This window comes from Rousettus aegyptiacus, unplaced genomic scaffold, assembly GCF_014176215.1.
Source record: "Rousettus aegyptiacus isolate mRouAeg1 unplaced genomic scaffold, mRouAeg1.p scaffold_m13_p_10, whole genome shotgun sequence".
Taxonomy (NCBI): domain Eukaryota; kingdom Metazoa; phylum Chordata; class Mammalia; order Chiroptera; family Pteropodidae; genus Rousettus; species Rousettus aegyptiacus.
In genome coordinates this window covers 72,754,058-72,774,080 of record NW_023416285.1, presented here as the reverse complement: position 1 = coordinate 72,774,080, position 20,023 = coordinate 72,754,058, and the positions used below count along the sequence as shown (strand labels likewise).

At 40.4% G+C, this 20,023-nt stretch overlaps 1 protein-coding gene and 1 pseudogene across 25 annotated transcripts in view; both read right to left on the bottom strand.

The window, feature by feature from the left end:
- APBB2 (amyloid beta precursor protein binding family B member 2) overlaps positions 1–20,023 on the bottom strand; it is a 328,869-nt gene that overhangs the window by 28,965 nt on the left and 279,881 nt on the right. Inside the window, exon 1 of one of the 25 annotated variants that reach the window (XM_036228009.1) lies at positions 7,498–7,637. The exons of the other annotated variants lie outside the window; for them this stretch is intronic. The gene's annotated coding sequence lies outside the window, so the exon portion shown is untranslated. Of the gene's footprint in view, positions 1–7,497; positions 7,638–20,023 lie in introns of those variants that run through there. 25 annotated transcript variants of the gene reach the window in all.
- Positions 4,316–4,434, bottom strand: LOC118609055 (annotated as a pseudogene).

The window sequence follows — 20,023 nt, the reverse complement described above, 5'->3', positions numbered from 1 at the left end:
AAGAGAGTACAAATTAACGAGTGTCTGCCTTCATCTGTTTGGTATTACAGTTAACAAAAACCAACAATCTTGCTTCTCTGAATATTTAAGTGAGAAGAGAATTCACTCACAATTTATATTTAGTTCTCAAATGAGAAATAACTCATGCCATGTTATGATTTCACGGTGTAATGTTTAGGGTATAATCAAAGGCTAAAATTATGTAAATTATACCTGAATTGTGAAACCATGGGCTCCATTCCTTTCTGAAACTTGATAGCCAGAGGCTCCTATCTGACAAGGTACAGGAATGAGCGAAAGTTTAAAGACTTTGATACAAAGGAGGGAAAGGGGACAGCTCTCTACACTGGGGAAGTGTTCCATGTGAGAAGTGCCATGAGGGCGCAAACCACTGGCAAAGCACAGACAAGACTCGTGGTTAAAACAACGGCGAGCCAGTGGGTGAATTCTCGTCAACTCCATGCACCTGGCCATGTGAAGGGCCTCCTGTGGACAAAGCACATGCTTATATCAGATTCTAAATTTTCAAGAGAATTTAGGATATAACTATATATCCGATTCCCATTTCTTTGTGCAGATAAAAGGAATACTAGTGTAATCCACAGAAAAAGACAAGATATTTGGCCTTCATTTGAATTTTGGAAACTTCGATATAGATACAAGTATTCCTAATATTCTGTAAACTCACAATACCGGAGCAAAAGTAGATGACAATACTAGGATGACTGATTCCAAAAATAAAATAATAGCAGCAGCTCTCATTACTGAATCTGCTTCTCCACCTAGGTTCTGCTCTTGGTGGATGTTATGGCCAAACCACACAGTAACACAGTATGGGAAGCATTTCATGGCTCTCATTTTTCAAATGAGGAATCTAAGGTTCAGGGAACCTTTAAGTTAACATGATTAAAACCCCCACAGCTAATGAGTGGTGGATCCACAAATGGAACACAGGTCTGCCTGGCCTGTCTCTTCTTTGTGCTGTGTTTTTGGGGCACCTGGCACCTACGCCTATCTCTGTCCCAATTAATGGGCTCCTCATGACCTCACCCCTAGATACAGAGAGGTGGCTTCAGCTCTCTGCTCCTGTCTCTGTCCCTATTAGATTTTTGGTTCCACCACTGCTGGATCTGGTGACAAAAATTAGGTGCCATGTTTGATTTAAGTAACTTTCCAAGGCAAAGGCTGAGGATTTAACCCTTTCCGCAGTGGCCTCTTATCCTGTTGCTTCCTGCTTATGAACCCCCTTCCCCTGAACTCCCCATCTATCTCTCTGAACTCACTTCCTGCCTTTCTCACACCTCATGGGCTCCAGCCACACTCAGATCCTTCAGTTTTCCAACACACACAGGCCTGTTTTCAAATTGGAGCCTTTGCTCCCTCTTCTTGCTGCCTGGATTGCTTATTCCCCCAGGTCTCCCATGGAGGACCCCTCCTTATCACCACAACTTCCAAAAGAACCATCTGGACCATCCAGTCACTGACAACACTTGCAGCTATCTAAAACTATCTTGCGTATTTGTTTATTGTTCTCCTTCCCCCCAGAAAAGAGTAAAGTTTGCCTTGTTCACTCACTATTGCCTGGCACATAGTAGGTAATCAAAAATATTTTTGAATGATTGAATAAATAGCTCAAAAGAGTAGACAAAGGACTTTGCACCTTATTCCTGATCATGCTGGTAGGAACCTGAGGGAATGAAGCCCAGAATAATAAGGAGTTGGTCACATTTCTTTTTCTCCTGCTACTATTTATCAGAGACAGCACTTTAAAAATGACTTTAGCTCATTTTTTGTTTTCATGTCATCTAAAACAATGTTAATAAGACATATTTTTCATCTCAATGGGTAGGAGGCAAGTTCTATGAAGATTATTAATCTCTTGTGACTCTCTCTGAAAGCAAAGCAAATCTATACTATGACCATCTCCTGTAAAAACAATATTGTTTCCAGAGCCCCTACTAGATTCCCTCTTTAGAACATCAGTCTAAATGAAAAACAGCTCTCCTGCTCCTGAAGAAATCAATATATAAATTTCCCTTGTATACTGATTTCTATCAATATTTACCAACTCCCCAGATAATTTTCTTTATAATTGTAGTCTTAAAAAAGAAAACTTTTGTGTATCATTTAGGGAAAAGTCCCCAGACAATCCATTTCCACACATGCTGAGGTAGAAAAGTAGAAAAAGCTTTACTCTAAGGCAGCACAGAATACCCCCATGTCCCCGGAGGTACTGCATGACCTTAGTAGGAGTTAACTTCTTGATACAAGGTGAAAAACTACACATCTTTCCTATTCAGAAAGGTTACTTTTTATATGCAGCTAGTCTCCTTGTTTCTGTATCTTTTTTCTTTTCCATCAAATATGAAATCTTTAAAAAAAAAAAAACCACCCCACAATCCCATCATAGTAGCATCCTATTTTTACTGTTTGAATTTATTTTCATTTTATTGTCCATATTGTCCATGTTTGTTCATATTTAACAAATAAACATACCATTTTGAAGAAGCTCAAGTGTGGGCTTGGGATGTTCAAATAATAGTTTGCCAGAGAACAGCCCAATCTTCCAGGAATTCTCTTTAGAGTGTGGTTTTCAGAATACCATAAAGCTGGCCCTGAGGTGACGGAGCTTTTTTACTCTCAAAGGACAAGGTTCCTATGTCAGTTATCACTAGGTTCCATTCAGGTCCTTTAAGTAAGGAGTTGCAAATTATGGCCCCCAATCACAAACCATCTGCCCCGTGACTGTTTTTATAAATGTGTCACTGGAACATAACTACACCCATCCACTTACAGATGTCCACGGCTGCTCCTATGCTACAATGACTACAATGACAGAGCTGACTAGTAAACAGAGGCCATATGGCTCACAAAGTTGCAAATATTTAATATCTCGGCTTCTACAGAAAATGCAGAACCCTGCTTAGAGGTACAATATACAATGTGGACAAACACCAAGATTAGGGCCATGAAATAATTCGTGAAGCCCAGTTCAAAATGAAAATGAAAGGCTCTGTTATGAAAAAATTACTAAGAATTTCAAGGTGTTAATAGCAGAGCATTAAAAGAAGTGTGCACTATACCTAGTGTGACTGGCTGAGATGGTGGAATAATCTTTGTCACAGGTGACAAACTCCAGGTCCATCTAGACGCAGGAACAGGAGTTCTAATTTATAGCTTCTTTAGAACCAAAACACCTTCTGCTCAACTGAGATCTTACATGGATTCCAACATGAGAACCAGAATCAATGTGGGGCTCTGCCCTAGTTGTTTCATTTCAAGAAGGTCACTAGCAGGCTATGACCCTTTTAAGAACATTTAAAGAAGGCAGGGGAAAAAAACACACACACACGACTCCTTGAAAACAGCACTTTCATGTAACCTGGAAAATAGATGCATGCTTTGACTTGACAGAATCAGGCCAAATCAGCCCCATTTGTCAACTGCGCTCTCTGCAGCTTTTCCTCTATCATAATTATTTAAACTGTCATAATTTATTCATCCCTAGAAGAGTTTACATGTTCTACGGTAACCAGTCCAGGTTTCCAGGTCAAAAGGGCTGGCAGCTCCAGTCACTTCTGCTCCTTCTCATCTGCCTAAAATTCTGACTGCAGAAGGAATATTTTCTGCATCAATATTTTTTTTTGCAAGACCAAACCAAAGTTAGTTTCAACAAGAAAGTTCCCTGACAAAGACAGTATAAGCTTTCAAGTACACAAATCTTAAGATAGAAGGAGGGTGCAACGAATCCTATCAGAAACCAAATATCTCATTTCTTTACTTTATAGATACGAGGAAATGTCTTTTCTAGCTCACAAAATGCTCAGTGAATTTCCTGCAAAGTTACTAGGAATTTTACTCTTTCTGATTTAAAATATATGTGGAACAAATTTTATTTATGACAGAATATCAGTTGTTGGAATCATGTAGGATGTTTCATGATAAATATGTAACTTCAAATGCAATTGTCAACGGTTTCTTATAAAACCAGGAGAAAAGGTGGAATCCATAATTCCATAGGATTAAAGCTTAACCCTGTCTTCTTTCTTACTTTGACCATTCAGTTTTATGACAGAACACAGAAAATGCTCACAGGTGTGATAATCAGTTGAGAAGGATAGTCAGGACACTGAAGGGTGAAAATGTCTTAGAAAAATGGCAAAATGAATAGCGTTTGCTCATCCACACTGGAGAATAAAACAAAATTAAGCCAAGGTCTTATTTTTCTTTAGGCAAGGCAACCCTTGGTTGACCTCACAGGTTGTAAGGTCCTTGTCAGCTTACAATCCCTTATTTTTATTATAATTTTTTAAATGCCTAACAGCACCTGGTCTTCCTAGGTGGTCTCCCATCCAAGTACAAACCAGGCCCGACCCTGCTTAGCTTCTGAGATCAGATGAGATCAGGTTTGTTCAGGGTGGCATGGCAGTAAACAAGTTGAGGTCTTGAAAATGAGTTGCTTCATTGCTTAATTATCCTTATATAGTCATTACTTCAATTAATATGTATTTCTAAGAGAAACAATAAATCTACAATTCCAGGTATGGTCCTAGATTCTTCTTTTACTTGCAGATTCTACACCAAGTCCTGCCAGTTCACTCTCTACAACCTGCTTCTCTTCGTCTCCTCTACCACTACTTTGATCTTTCCTAGACCAGGAAATGCTAACTGGTCCCCAGCTGCCACCTCTGCTCCTGACATTCATTCCCCTTAACAGCATTCACTGAGATCTTTTTAATGAAATAAATCGGATCATGGCATTCCTTTTGATACTCCCTTTCAAAGCTTCTCATGGCATTAACAATAGCTAAACTTTAAACCGTGGCCAAAAAGCCCTATAGGATCTTATTCCCGCCTACCTCTTCCACCTCAGCGCATCCCACTCGCCTCCTCGCTCCCGGTTTCAGCCTCGATGGCCTCCTTTCAGATCACTGAACATGCTGAGAACTCCTCTTCTTCAGACCTTCCTACTTGTTCCCACATGCCCAGCTCCTTTTCAACCTCCAAGCTCAGTTCAAACTTGGGATGGGCTCCCTCTTGGTGGCCCCGGTACCCACTGAGCTACTCTCTGTTGCATTGTGTTGTTGATTGTCTTCATGGCATGTATCCAAATCTGTATCATCTTGCTTCTAAATTGTTTTTCTGGCTTATCTCCTGCCTCTTTGAACCTTATATCTTAAGTACCTCAGAAAATGTCTGACACATAGCTGTTCCATATGTGCCAAAAAGCAAATTAATCTATAAATACAAAGTACATGTGATGGTCATAGTTAAATCCTAAATTTAAAAATATTTTCATCTACATTTATTCATCTGCCCATTCAACAATTCAATTATTTGTGGAGAGCATCCTATGCCGGGTAGTATGTTAGGACCAGTGAAATCCAAAGGTCTAAAAATTTCTCAAAGATGTTACATTTTGCATTTAAAACAGGCACTTAGAAAAGAACAAGTCACACTACTATTTAGTATGTTTTCATGTGACCCTAGGGATTTGTAGAATGAAAACTCAGAATCGTAAGAAATTATGTGTCACCAGTACTCTCCCCTAAACCCACGAAAAATAGAGTAAATCAGAGGTTTTCCAACTGTGTTCCAGATCTCTAAACCTAGGAGTCACCTCTTCACGCTTGGGAGACTATGGGCAGATGTAAAGCTTTGCTCATCAGTGGTACAGAATGAAATTCATTTCTCTGAGAGGTTGTTCAAGATGAAACTGTTGAAGTGAGACTAGGAGACTGCATGATGGAGAGTTTTCAAAACAGCCTGAAATCACCACATCCAAATAAACAATGCCACTGCTCAAACTCTTTAGAACTCAGCTTCTGGCCCTGTTTGCAAGTCTTACTACCCTCCTTTAAGAGGTATCCATGATCAAGGTAAGAGGTTCAAGAAAACAATTCCAGTGCATAATGACTCACTGGTCTGATTAATACCTCACACTGCTTCCCAGGTACTCTTCAGTTCAGAGGACCTGAAATGGGCCCTATGCCAACATGTGAGCTCCAAGAAAGCAAAAAGGTATTTATTATATTTACCATTTAATCATCACTGTCAATGTCCAGTACATACTAGGTATTAAATAAATACTTGTTATATAAATCATTCCCATTGTTCAAAAGCTAGGACCTGCTAAAATGACAGAAGTCATAAACAGTTGTCAGAAAGATGGGGTTCCTGACCAAACCAGAACATAGCCCACTCCTTCACTCTGAGTCTCACTCGCCGTGCCAAGAACAACGGCCCCTTCTTCATCAATAATGGTTGATGCTTTGTGGAAAGTCTTTCCCCCATAAAGCTTTTTATTCTAACATTTTATTTTGGCCAATGCAGCCATAGCTTTAAAAAAAAATTACAAAGTTTACAAATACACAGTTAGGGCTGTTTTCCTCACAGTATGTTATGCTTCTAACTTTTTGGGAAAGGTCTTGGGACACCTCAAGATTCCTTTCACAAAACAAATAACTAAAAGGCAGTAACAAAGATCTGAACTTTACAAAGAAAACTTATAAACTGCTTTTGTGTCAGAGCAAACCTGGAGGACAGAATGACTGCTCAATGGTCTAAGAAAACCAAAACGAACAACATGAGAAACGCAATCATAACCCCACTGTTCATGATATAAGTCAAAGCCAGTCTGTAGCTGCAGTTAAAAAAAGACTAATGGATCCATCCTCCTCTACCTTCTCCCACCCAGGACAGTAATGAAGACTCACAGCTAAGAATCGACAGATGTGCCTTCTTACAATATTGGTACAGGAAACAGAAAAGGTACATATTCCTTGAGAATCCAATAAAGCATTTAATGCAATATTTAAATCATGTTTCTTTTATTAAAACAAAACAAAACAAAACAAAACAAAACAGACGCCCCCTTTTCAATGCCAAGAGCAAGCATGTGGAAAGTTGGGTGCTTTTCTACATTCTGGGAATTTGAGGCATTTTCTTACATGAAGTCCCACTAATACTCTAAAGCATAACAAAATTATTTGAAAATGCAGTCTTTCTACACCTGACATTGCTTTTAATAAAAAAATCAGATTACCCAGATCCTGTGATTTCTCACTCCTAATAGACAAGAAGACATAAATGTGATTCACCAGAGGGCATGTGAGATAAATGCACTCATTTACTCAGTCCTGTAACATTGGCCACAACAGAAATGTCCAGTGCAGACCATGTGAACAGGCCACCACAGAACAGCTTTCTGCTCTGCTGGTAAATTGGCATAAAAAGACTCTCCCCCTTCCCCCATTTCACACAGTCCTCGTTCTTTCCTCCACCGAGGCAGAAAGACCACTCCTCAGCCGTCTGGGTCGCCCCGCACCGGGCCACTTTGCTAAGCGCCGATTCAGAGGAAGGAGGGCGCAGCCTTTGTCCCGCGAGTCTCCTGGGCCCACCTCGCCACACTTGCGAGGGAGCTCGGGCCCCGTCCCGGTTCGTTACCTCTGCACAGACCTGCAGACAAAGGGCGCAGCCCTTCCTCAAGTTCCTCACCTTGGTGTCCCCGGGCTTGGCGGGGATGCAGCCCCGGACGCTGGGAAGAGGCTGGGGCCCCGGCACCCGCTAGCTCATAGCGGCCACTCACACCAGCAGCACGTTCCTCGAGTTGAAGCGAGCGGCGTCCGCGCCTCCCGGCGCGCGGCCCGCCCTCGCTCCCCGCCCGCCACAGCTGCTGCGCGTTGGCTGCTGGAGAGGCGCGTGGGACTCCGCCCCGCCCACTCCGCCCGGCGCCCCGCCAGATGCCCCGCCAGATGCTCCCAGCTGCCAGGGGCCGGGCCCAGGGAGAGCAAAGAGAAGGGCGGAATACCCCACCGCCAACACACCCCTTCCTGTGACGAACATTTCCCTTTCTGGACTCCCAGGACTTGGGAAGGTCATTCTAATTCCACAGAACCTCTTTAGAAAGTTGGCATCCCGGGCATGTGTTTCTGGTTTCTAATACAACCATGCCTGAATGGTGCTGGGTGGAGGGTGGGGTAGGGGGAGGTGGACAGGCGAGGGGCGATACTGCAACCCACAGCAAGAAAGCCTCTGCGATACCACCGTAAAGTAGAAGCGAACTGTAGTTTGATCAATCGGGCAGTAAGTTTTCAACTGAGCTGAAGGTATTTCTCACGGATTCCCTGCCAGTTTACACGAAGCCCTTAACAATTGTTCACTCCTATACACCTTTCTGATCACCCATTCCTAAGGCACCTTAGGTTTATAGCTGATCTGAAGCCAAGATGGCTCTGGCACCCCAACGCTGTCATCTTCAGCTGAGAATTCATATACATGGAAGCAGAAAAGTGTCCACTTGGCCAAGCGACAGCATTTTAAATAAGAGTGGTTGCAAGCTACTGGCCAAAATAGAATTTGAAAGGAAAATCTAAGGTCTTTGACTATATACTGTGTGTGCACTGAAAGTATTTCTAATTGTTTCTGGGCAAGAGTAAGTAATTTGAGCAATTGACAAAGTGAAATAGGCAAGAGACATCAGCCACATTTTCTGCTATTTTCAAAGTTCCATACGCTCCTTTTAAAGGGAAATGAACAGAAAAAACTAAATATACATGGAAAATCAAGGAGGTCTTGTCTGAGATTAGTAAAGCACGTAACAGGTGCACTAGAAACTCTAATATTCATGATTTAAAAGAGGATTAAACATCCACTCATTTGTTCAACACTTACTAAGCTCTTCCTAGGTGCCAGGCTCTGTGCTGATAATTTCATATTAGGCTTTTCTGGTTAATGGTTATCTTTCAAAGTCAGGAGGGTCAAGTGTAGGGGGAGAAGGGCACAATTTCATTCATGGTGTATCTGAACCTATGACTAGTAATATTGCAGTTATTCAGAAGAGTTGTTAGCAATGAACTGCTCTGACAACCATAATTGATTGGAACACATTCCAAATTGGAAGTGGGGGTGGGTGGGTTTGAGGCTTGGGTTCAGCAGCTGGAACAGACATCACCAAGCCTGGAGGCATGAACTGATTTCACAGGATTGCACCTGACACCCTTTCAAAGGCTGCCCTTCCTTCCTTGCACATAATTCTAGTCAGTTTGGTTATCTGATTCTCTACCTACTGCTGAGTGGAAGCAACAAGTGAGATGGGGCTGCTAGATGTGCATAGGTGACAGTAGAGTGTGGCAGCTGAGAGTATGCTAGCAGGAAAGTCATGCTTAACAAGTCCTGCCAACTCTACCTCTAACTGTTCTCTCAAACTTATCCCCCTCGCTCCAACTCCACTGCCACCACCCTCGTTCTAGTTGCTGTCTCCTCTTATTGAGATAGCTGCAGTGGTCTTATAACAGTCACCTTGTTTCCACTCTTGTCACTGACTGGCAGGTCTCATAGCCACCCATGTGTTCCTTTGAAAAAACAAACCACAAATCTGAGCATCCATGCTTCTGCTTTAAAACTCTATAATGGCTTTCTATTGACTGGAGATACACCTCCGTAATTGTTTTCAGAGTATCTGAGGACACTTGGGAGTGGGTCTCTCTTTTCCCTCTAGTGAACACTGCAACCACATTCCCTCCTCTTTCTCTCTGCTCCAGCCTCATCTTCTTCCAGTTTCCGGAACATGTCCAAATACTTCTGACCTCATAGCCTTTGCGACAACTCTTCCCTCCTCCTGAAATGCTCTTCACAGCACTACTCACCTGGCTAATCCCTCTCATCCTTTAGATCTCAGTCCATTTCCATGGGAAGATCATCTTAACTGGCAGTACTCCCTCCCCTCACCCCCTAGCATACCGGACTTCTCCTTCATAGGCCTTGTCTCCTTTCACTTTATGGTGAGTTTTATAAATTTATAGTAATGTCTGGTTTTGTCTCTGTATAGTAAGAAATTCAACCTTGACCAAAAAGAGATCTGGCCTTTGCCCTTGGCTTCTGGGAGATCTAAAACCATGGTATGTTATTCTTGATAGTAGTGTTATTTACCTGGGGGTCTTAGGTCACACTAGATAGTCCCACGATGTGATTTAAGATAGGTAGGGATTTGGGGTCATTTGGCATCAGTTTCACCTCTGGAGGGACAAGAGATTGAGATCAGCCATGTGGGCAGCCAAACATACCTTCATGATAGAGCCCTAGTTAACATCCTGGACCCAAAGCTCCGATGAGCTTCCCTGGTTAGCAATACTCCATGCATATTGTTATACATCAAAATTGGGAAAGTTATGCTTTCCATGACTCTATGGGGAGAGGACAACTGAAACTCCATGTTTGGAACTTTTCTGGATTCTGCCCTATGCTGATTTTAATCCCTATCCTTTAGCTATAATAAACCATAATTGTGAGTATAATAGCTTGCAGTAAGTTCTGTGAGTCCTAATAAACTATAGAATCTAAAAGTGGTCTTGTGAACTTTTCCTCAGTGTATTTTTAGCAGCAAGCACATTTCCTGACACACAGTAAGTACTTAATACATTTAATAATGATCGATAATAAATTAGTATTTTTCTATAGGAACTTTAAAAATGAGCATGCAGTCAGCATGCAAAGGCTTTACAACTTCAAGAATAAATTTCTATTTTGCAAACTCCTACTTTCAGTCAAGGTCCAGATCAAATGTCACCTCTTCTATGAAGCCTTTCCCTACTCCCCAGGGCTTGTCATTCTTGCCTTTGTATTCTCTGGCCCATCGCTCTGCATTCACATTGAAACATCTGTTTTTGTGAAGACCCTATGTTAGGTGAACTCTGGATCCTAGCGTCAGGCCTGGTGCTTACATAGAGCAAACAAACAAAAGGCGTTTATAGATTAAAAGCAATTAAAAAAAAAAAAGGTTTGGTTTATAGAAAATAGGTTCAGTTATCTGTGAAAATCTGGTACATATTACAGTTCATTCTCTAAAAAATAAGGTAGCTGTTACTGTAGTAACTGAGTGTTATAATGGTATTCTACTCTATTATTTCCTTTTCTTCATTCTAAAAATAAAAATGTTCCTTAAAATCATTATGCACTTTAAAGGCTTGACATGTTTTAAATAAAAATGTGTAAGTAGATCATCATATTTTTAAAAAATTGTCTCACTCCCTAATTAGAATAAAATATTACAGTTTATTTATATAAATACATTCAGAAAATAAAAAAAGCCCCACCACTAATCTTTCTCTCTTCCCTACAAGCCTCATTAAAAATTCGACCAGCATACCAATAATCTATGATGTCCTCAAGTAGCACAGAAAAATCAATTTTATTTCCTTCAGGCCTGCATTTAAACTGGATAACTGCTATAACATGTAACAGCCATAATCCAATTTCAATTTGTTTGATTAGATGACTATAAATATTAAACAAGAAAGTCACAGGATCATCATAACAATGTTCACACTGTTAACTCATTATAGAAAAAAGCATTTTAATTTGCTCCTAGAAAATATGCTGCCAGAAAAATATATAAATATAAATTTGAACTATTCTTAGACAACATTCACAAATATCTTTATATTACCTCACCCGAAGGTAAAAGCAGTTATGCATGAACTCTTTCTGACTTTAGGATAAAAAAAATCCTTGAATGATTTTTAAATATTTGAGATTGTATTTAAACATTCCTTTTCATTGCACTGTGTAATCACTGAGGACACCAAAGCAGCACCAGGGTCAGTGGTTCTTGAATTATAATGTGAATAATCATTAAGATGAAGATACCAGGGTTTTACCCTCAAAGTATAAATCAATAGGTCTGGCGTGACCCCCTGCTCTTTTCACATTAGCATCACCCCTTCTGATCAAAAGGATTCAGAGGCAGGTGGCCTGTGGACTGTACAAAGAAGGGGACTGGTACTTTGTGTGAGTGAAGGAAGTCAAGTGGCACAGATAAAGACAGTGGACAATATAATGCTGTATCTCTTTCTGTGTCCCCCTACTAAATTCAGAGCTCCTTGAAGGTCAACTATGCTTTATTCAGTTTTGTATCTTTACGGACCAGCTCAGCTTAATAAATAAATGTATATTTCTTAACAAATATGACAAATAAAATAAATAAATTTAAATTAAGTTGATTTGTAGCAAAGTGGCAGGTACCCGCCGCACTCATTCACAGACATCAGGAGAATTTACCAGGGGCGTTATTTCCCCAACTCACTTTAAAGGGTGTGTACCTGATGATTGCTCTTGGAGGAATCCACAACCTGCATTTACAAACAAACAAACAAAAAACACACTGCCCCACAAAGCTAATTGGAAACATCAGGAACTTTGCTTGTACTCACATAAGGATGCAACTTTATTTTAAAAGACCCTCAGGTTTTAACATAGTATCCCTTTAATTCAACTCTAACAAATTTTTTTGAAAAAAAAAAAAATTCTTCTACCCAATAGCCTAAAGTCTTTTTGTTCTGCCCTATAAAACACAAAGTCTATTTAACAAATGTGTACAACAAAAATCTTTGTAAGTGGAAGACATTGTCAAGCTCTAGGGAGGGGGCATGGATTATCTTCTTTATGCAATATTTAACTAACGGAACCTTCCACTAAACCAAAGACAGTGGTCAATTTGCAGGCATCCCTTGTACTATAAAGAATTCGACTTACCCTCCTTCCCCCATTTCACCCAACAGTTCTCATGTTCCCAACTGCTAGGTGATGGGAGATGAGTAAAAATCATTACCCTCCATGATTCTGAACCCTAACAGAATCAGCACAACACTCGATTCTTAAAGGGCATCTGCTTGACCATCTCCCTAGTCACCCCACTGGCTTGCTATCTCCAGAAAGCAGAATCACAGGGAGGTACAGGGACACTGAAAGCCTGAGGAAGAAGACAGAGCCAGGCTGTCTTTGTACCTACCCAGGAACAAAAATAAAAGGCCAAGGGAAATGCCTGCTGTCTAGCAACTTCCATGATTAAAAAGAGAGAAAAATCACGTTTGTTTTTCTATATTAGAAATTCAAGCTTACATTGATACTAAGCCCATGGTTGGGAATGTAGAGGCAGGGGTATGAAGGTGGGGGCTGGCAAAGTGGAGCCAAGAGAAGTGCTTGGAAAAAAACTGTATTTTCTCTCACCTCTAGCCCTCCACTCATCTGGTTTCTGTCTCTATAGTTGAGCCTTTCCTGAAATGTCATTTGAATGGAATCAAATAAATAAAAAGCTTTATGAACCTTGCATCTTTCACTTAGCATAACTGTTGAGTGAATCAGCAGTCCATTCCTTTTAATTGCTGAGGCTATCATAGCATGGAGGGAACGTAGTTTATCCATCTACCAGTTGATAGATATTTATGTTGTTTCTTGTTTGGAGCAAGTATGAGTAACACCAATAATGAGAAAACAATCCAATTTTTTAAATTAGCAAAAAATTTAAACAGTTACTTCACCCAAGAAGATATATGGTTTTCATAAATACATTAAAGATACTCAGTATCATTATTTGTTAGGAAAATGCAGATTAAAACCACTATGGGTTACTATGTCACATTTAGAATGCTGAAATAACAACAAAAACCCACAAAACCCCAAAAACTTTGCAACATCAAGTGGTGGTGAGGATACTGAGCAACTGGAAATCTCTTATACTGTTGGTGGGAATGCAAAATGGTACAGCTTTTCAAAAAGTGGTCTGGCAGTTTCTTATAAAGTTAAACATACTGTTATCATACAACCCAGCAATCCTACTACTAGGTATTTGTCCCAAAGAACTGAAAACTTATGTTCACATAAAAACCTGTACATGAATGTTTATAGGAACTTTATTCATGGTTCATGATTAACCTCCCTTTTCAGATGTACAGGCAACTTTGTCTTTTACTGGGTTTCCTAAAACTCCTTTGGTTTATTCCAGTTTTCCAATGTTCACGGACTTGAGTATATCGGGGTTTAAAAAAAAAAAAACATAATTAGGAGATTACAAAATAGAACCCACTGGTGGTCACAAAACTTCATTCTTACAAGCTTGCTACCGAGGCTGAATCCCAGGGGAGAGCTCACCTTGTCACTGCCACGTATGGCACTGGGAAGCATAAAAAATAAAAAGACACGAGCTGGTGTTTGGACCCTTAACTGTTCTTAATCTTGACTTCCTCCTTCTCCCCACTCTGCCATCCTTAATCCATTTATATGCCCTCATCCCTTAAAGAGATATCGGCGACATGAGGGGACTGTGGAAAGCAAAGTGCATAAAATTTGCTAGCACTTTGATCCTTCAGTGTTGAGTTTAAATAAAAATATTATTTATAATTGCTAGTATTTGTTTTATCTTCATGCTCAACTGGAAGTTTCTAATTTTGAAGAACAGGCATTTTGGTTGAATCTTGGTATATCATCTAGCATAGCTGCCCTTGTTTTCATATCTTTTATATCTTGTCTAGGGTTGCTTTTGCCTAACATTGGCAGTTAAGAAAGAAACAGTGACCCCCCAAAAACCTAAAATATTTACAGTCTGGCCTTTTACAGGAAAAGTTTGCTGACTGCCAAATCTTGCAGAATAGTCCTTAAATCATTTAATTAATATAAGCTATTAGTGTACTATTTCTGTAGCATTGTAAAGCTACTAATTACTAACATTTGTGTAGCATTTTGTATCTTCAGATATAAAAAATTTCCTATCTTCAGATATGAACAAATGTCTGTTCATATTTATCATTTCATTATACCATTAACCCTGTTAAGTTGGCAATTATTATTATTACCATCTCCTTTTTACAGACAAAATAGCTTAGAGAGAATGAGTGAATTTATTTTTAAAAGATGAAGCCAGAACTTGAACTCAACTCTCATTCTTCAAACCTGCTCTTATTACAAATAAGTAAAACAAATAGATAGAAAATAAAATATAGCACACATAGCAAGCTCATCATTTAGTGGGCAAACTAAGACCAACTTGGATTTTCATCTGCCTAAATGCCCCATTGAGCTCATTCAATTAAAGTAAGTCTCACACAAAGATCACATATGTGGCTCATGTCCCATTTACCCTTATCTCTGGCACTTAGGGATTGCTTAACCTGTAAAAATCTTCTTTGTTACAAACTGTATTCCTCTCATATATATTAGTTAATTATATTAATTAATTATCAGAGAGTTGATTCAGATTTTATGGGAGCTAAAGCTTAGACAATTTCTGGGGCCTCCATTAAGAAAAAAAAATACAAAAATATCTTCCTTTTGCAAATTTTGCAAAAACCATGTGAGCTCACTGGGCCTGGAAAGGGGTCCAAAATTTAAGCTTCATCATCATAATAGTAAACCCTCTATGAACTGTCTTTCCCCCTTAGAGAAAGGAAAGCCATATACTTCAAATTGAGTTCCTAGTAGAGAGTGGAACCTTCTAGCTACACAGAATGGTTATTTAAATCTGCCACCTCGTGGTTTTCTCTTAAAGCTACAAGACAAAGCATTCTTGGCAAATTCCTTCTTCAGCCTAGAGCAGTGATTTTCAAAGTGTGGCCCACCGATATAATTAGCTTCATTTGGGATCTCATTAGAAATACAAGTCCTCAGGTCCTACTCCAGATATATTGAATCAGAAACTCTGAAGATGGGACCCAGCTGTTTGGGCTTTAAAGGCAAAGACCCACAGCTGATTCTGATGTGCTCAAGTTTGAGCTTCACTGATCTACAAGACCATAAATTCTTTCTCCACTCATGTAGAATAATTTCTGAGGAAATGAGGAGAAATTACATTATTTAAGCAAGTTTTATTATCTCACTTTAGGAACACAACAATCTAATGGTTGATTTTAACCTTAAGCAATCCCATTTTTTGAATTAAAAAAAATATATGACATGTGAGATGTGTCAGGATTAACCAGAAGGAGAGAAGCAAATGCTCACAGCTCAGTCTAGTTTGATGACTTCTGAGTGAAGTGATGATAAATTAAACAAACTCATGACTTATTGAATAGAAAATGTATAAACACTCCTGATCCAGTCAGAAGACTGAATTAGCAATTCTGAACTTCAAATCATCTTAGAAGTTGAATTACTTAGCTCAAGCAAAATTCTTATTTCAAAGAGCAGTGAGTTTGACAAAATTGATCATTTGAAACACCAAAAATCCATTTTATTATTTTTGCCATTAAAGAGCTCTTACTTTAAATATATAGGTCTTACACAAATAAACTGCTTTGATTTGTCCCCTCACTGCTCTTCTTGCTAATCAAAGTTATACTTAGCCACTAATCACAACTTCTGATCAGCATTAGCTAATAAGTGTTGCCACTCTGAATTGATATATTTTAATTTCCACCAAAAGTAAAGACCCCTCATGTTTTAGTTGGCCTGTGCATCTTCACATTGCACAAATTCATACTTTTTCCTACGTCTTCTTATCTACAAAATGCAAATAAAATATGCTTCCTAAGGCTGTTGAAAGGATTAAAATAAAAACAAACGGAACTAGATATAATGTAATTAGCACTATATTTCACAATGGTAGGCACCCAAATATGGCAGTTGCTATTCCTATGATTACTAATCAGGCTTGAAATCTTGAAATGAGCTCTTTCATTGACACTTGTTGGCTTGTCTGTCTTGGCCCCCTTTTCTGGGGAATATCACATCACCCAAATCCACGTGGGAACAGCAGGCCCCAAACTGACACCTTCATGAAGTGAACTTGGCCAGTTAATTTGGACAAGGGTGGGCATCTGGTCTGGTAGGTTAGAATCTCTTTCCTCAGGAATTTGGAATTGAGAGACTACACTCAGACTGGCTGCAAAAGATATATACACAGCCATTTTCTACCATATGAAGCAGAGAAAAGAATGAAGCCAAGAAGAGTTCATCCTGACACTACTTTTGGCCCTGTTCTGTCCTCCAATCTTAGCCACCCCCTGCCTTGGGGTTCCAGAAGATAACCACATCATCTTTTGCTTAAGATCATTCAAATTGTTTTCTGCTGCTTGTTTTCTTTAACAGCTCTAACCCCTACTGTGGTAGGATCCCCCTCGCCCCATAAAGTCTGAAGTCAGTCCCAATTTCTGTAGTCTATGACTACACTCCGTTTCCTCAGCAGAAATCCAAGAAGACTATCTTCCAATGTGTGGGAATCCACAAAAGAAAGGCAATACGCTGTAAATTCAGCGTAATTAGGGCTGAAGATACCAGCCCATCCAAAGGCTGGGATAAGGAGAGAAGGAGTGAAAAAGGTTTTACGGATCAGGAAAGTGAGACCCAGATTCTGGTTATTTCACCTCCTGAGTCTCAGTTTCCTTCAGAGTCTCCTCTGAAGTATATGAGACAATGTTGACAACAGCAGCAGCAAAGACAACAATAATAACAACAGTAAATGCCTGCCTAATCTTGAACAGTCAGGGCACAACCAGGAAAACAAAAGAGGACATTTAATGGAATTGGTGATCTGGGTGATCAGAGTTAAAAAGCAAACAGGAGCCAGTGAGGCACTCAAAGATTAGCAACCACAGGAAGGGCCCAAAGGGGGCGGGGTGGTAGAGCCAGGGCCCTGAGGTCAAAGCCACCCAGAGCAGCACAGCCAGGAGGCCCATGGAGGGGAGAGAACCCCTGGCGTCTCCTTCCTCCAGCCTTCAGCGCCTCCCAGTGACCAAACCCAGGCAGAGAGAGCCTGGAAATAGCCCACTGGAGTCAGAAGCCAGCAGGGGAGAAGGAGAAATGGAAAAGAGGGCAAAAAAGCCTAGTGTACTAACTAGATATGTACCAGACCCTGTTCTCGACTCTTAGCAAGAGTAACCCTGTTACTCCTAGGAGGTAGGTAATGATGTTATCCGATGAGGAAACTGAGGCACAGGGATAGTCATATAACTTGCCCAAGAACACATAAATAGTGAGCGGCAGGGCTAGAATTCAAATCTAATACGTCTTTCTTTCAGAGGTGTGGCAAACAAAACCAAAATGCCACATTGTTGCAAGCATTATGTGTCTGTTGTTTAGACAATGTAAATACTTTAAATATTGCATAGTAGAACTGCATTTATGCGGTTTATCCACAAATGAACACACTGCATGACATACTAAGTGTTCCTGGTCGTTCTGGACACCACACACCATGCTGTGTCTGGAGTGGCTACAAACTCAGAGCCCTCCTGATTCATAACCTGAAACAGGACCTGAAGATGAGTTTTCCCTTCACAACATGGTCACAGTTTTCTAGGCAAATAAATCTCATCTTCCTTTCTTTCTTCAATGGACATTTTTCAAGAAACGACTAAATTTCAGCTGCAATGGTATTGAGAGTATTTAATATTTCACTTTTTTTCTTTCTTTCAATTTTTACCTTTCCTGTATAAAAGTTCTTGCTAATGGACAACTCTGGGGGCAACCTGACTATGTAAGGGTCTAGATGAAGTACATTTCAATAATCACTTGTTCGACAGTCACACTGTGTCACACCTATGGCCTCTTGTTCCGCATCCATGGCAGACATGGCTTACAGATCACAGAACTCCTCACCAAGCCTGGTTCTGGTCTCATGGCTCTTCTCAACCCGGCACTTCAGGCCCCTAAAGTCAAGTAACCCCTACTTACGATTCTCGCATTAGGATAAAAGTTTCCTAAAAATAAGGCAAATGTCTGAAGGGACAGCTTTTTCAACAAACTAGGCCAGAATTTTTTATTCTGAAGAAGGACAGCGAATGTATGTGAAACCAACAGAAACTTCTAAGAAAAAAAATAGCTTTGATTATTTCCTCGTTCATACCTTTGTATTAGTTTCCTTACCAATTAGATGATTGTTTATTTTTCTTCATAGTTTTAATGCCGTGAAAGTTTATCACCTATGGGATTCATTACTAAACACTTAGTATTTAATAAATATTAAAATTTACTAGAATTTATGTGCACTAATATAGGCTCTACATATTGCTTTAGAAATGGAAAAATATGAGGCCACCCCACTATGCACATATGTATCTCTTAATAGCAACGAAGTGCAAATGAATATGCACTACACTACCTTCAAGTTTAAATGGCAGGGAGAAAAAACATCCAAGTGTCTAAAAATGTGGATACCAAATCATGCTATACATCATTCTGGAGGAAGACATAGTTCCCTGGCAGTAAACCACTCACCCATGAAATGAAATAACCCTTCTAGGAAAGGATGATTAATTATTTAATAAATATTGTGAGTTCTCAACTTCACTGAGAAAAACAAATGCAGGAAGTGCTCTAGGAATCCCAATGGGCAGCACTCTCTGCCTCGACTCACAACATCCAGTGCTGTGGGTGCAGAGGAGGAAGAGCCTGAGTGAGGGACAGTGCAGCAGGAGGGGCAGGGGCCTCTGCCAAGGGCCCATGCCAGGCCTGTTCTCACTTATTATTTCACAGCAAGCTGCATGCAGGTTCTAAAGCCTCCATCTCTCCACAGTAGGATACCGAGCTCTGAGTGAGCAAGCCGCCTGAAGCCACATGGCCAAAAGGCAGACCCAGGAATCCCCTGGGGGTGTGGGGGACTCCAGAGGTCCTTTCTGTACCACCTGGAGTGGAGAGAGGAGGGGGCAGGGGGAGGAGGAGCGTGCGGGAGCAAAGCAGGTGAGAAAAGAGCTGGGCTGGCAGAGGAGGTTCCCACTATCTGGACTGTAGTAGGTTGAAAAATGATCCCAAAGGTATCAGTCAGGTCCTAATCTCTGGAACTTGTTCTACCTTATAAAGAAAAAGGGTCTTTATGGATGTGATTCAATTGATGATCTTGACGTGGGGAGATTGCACTGGATTATCTGGTGGGCTCTAAATCCAATCACAGATGTCCCTCTGAGGGAGGAGCAGGGGGAGATCACATACACAGAAGAGAATGCAATGCACAGAGGGTGCGGAGACCGCAGTGATAACCTCAGCCAAAGATGTCAGCAGCAACTAGTAGCTGGAATTGGCAAAGACCAGATTCTCCCCTAGGGTCTCCAGAGGGAGTGACCCAGGCCAACACCTTGATTTTGGCCCAGTGAAACTGATATTGAACTTCTGGCCTCCACACTATGAGAGAATACATTTTTGTTGTTTTAAGCGAGCAAGTTTGTGGTAATAGTTATGGCAGCCACAAGAAACTAATACACTGATTTTGACTACAGTTGAGACTTATTGCTGTGTACCCTCTCAGCTTTGCTGGGATCCA